Source organism: Austrofundulus limnaeus, unplaced genomic scaffold, assembly GCF_001266775.1.
Source record: "Austrofundulus limnaeus strain Quisiro unplaced genomic scaffold, Austrofundulus_limnaeus-1.0 Scaffold596, whole genome shotgun sequence".
NCBI lineage: Eukaryota > Metazoa > Chordata > Actinopteri > Cyprinodontiformes > Rivulidae > Austrofundulus > Austrofundulus limnaeus.
In genome coordinates, this window is record NW_013952998.1 from 88,811 (window position 1) to 90,576 (window position 1,766).

Here is a 1,766-nt window from a genome sequence, read left to right on the forward strand (position 1 = left end):
CTGGTGGCATTAATCGTCAAGTGCCAAAACGTAATCGATTAATGTTTTTCTGATGATTAATTGCACACGATACGATTATGCCCAACCCTAGGTGGTGGGCAATAACAATGTGTGTGCTCCATGTTAAATATAATTACACACCTTCATTTAATTTGCTGCACTGATGGTAGTTTTCTGCCAGATCAATCTTTAAAAAGTCTGACGTGCTGACTCCGGTTTTGGGCGATACACTTGAAACAATACAAACTTGTTTCAAACTGGACATTACTCTGACAGCAGTGTAAACGGGGACAGTGGCTGATTTTCAGACCGTTGTGGACGTAGGTGAGAAGCCCAACTTGTTTATCRTCATCTCCCAAAGTTAGTGAACTTGGTGCAGATTTACCGGTGCACTACGTAATCAAAGATACACATTTTTAGATGTATTTAATCAGTGTCAGCAGGATAAGTGTGAGTTTTAGTCAGGAAAACCACTTTATYGGCATTGAACAGCCTCTTAACTCATCCTAACGTAGCTTTGATAAGAAGTCACATTTTCTCACATGTCCTGTATTTTGATAWAAGCCCAGAAATGTCACGTTCACACAGCAGTTCACGAGTTGCACAGAATTTAGGACACAGTGAAAGTCTACAGTGTGTATGTTATGTCTGTCCTCTTGTTGGTTTGTCTAACCGAGCTGCTGCGCTGCCTTCAGACASTCGGCCCCGGGGAGGATTTGGAGTTATTTTGAAGACAGGATGACGARTGCTGAATAGATAAGGGTCGTGGAATGGACTCTGAGTGTGCCAAGACAGGAAGCCCTGCTGTTAGTTTTACACATGCAGAGGAGATAGAACAATTTGTAACTTGTTGTCCGAAGAATAGACTTGAGATACATATTTATTTCCCGTTGTATAGCTTTATTGGTTAGTTATTTTTCCAAGAGCCTGGAGTGTTTGCCTGTTTGGAAAACTGGAATAACAAGGTTTATGATAACTGACAGCAAGTAAATAAAGTAAACAAAGTTTTAGACTAAGTTTATCCTAATGTTGAGAAAGGGAGTAGTAGGTGTTTTGGTCAGACCTTGAAATAATGTTGTGCAAAAGTCTTTCGCAACAATGTTTTTTCGGCTTGAGAGAAAGATGAGACCGACGATGGATCAAGATGTTTTTTTCCACGAGATTACCATGTTTCAATCTGCCTGCTGCTGCAGTGAGCATCAAATGGCACGATCATGTTCAGGGAAAAAAAGTGGCGTGTACTATTTACATTTATACCTATAAACAATTTTAAAACTATAGTTTGAAGTCTCTACTTTTGACACAAATTGAAACAGATTCTCAGAGAAGACGTATCGGTCATGTAAYCGTTCCAGAGGGTTAAAATATCGTCCTCATTTTTCCGTACTRTCGATGTATTTTAAAAACCGAGGTATACCACAATACTGTCTAAACCAGGGGTGGGCAATCCTGGTCCTCGAGGGCCGCAGCCCTACATGTTTTATGTTTTTCCTGGCTCCAACACACCTGATTCAGACATTTAATAACCTCTTCTGCAGTATGGAGGACCGAAACGGACATAATTAGAAATAAAATCAGAAATATATAAATGGACCAATAAATAAATAAATACAATTAAAAATGTGCCAATTAAATAAAAAGGAGAGCTTTACTTCACGTTTTATAATTTAATTGACCTTCATTTCTATTTTTCCAACTTATTTTTCCAACTTATATATATATATATATATACATACGTATGTGTGTGTGTGTGTGTGTGTGTGTGT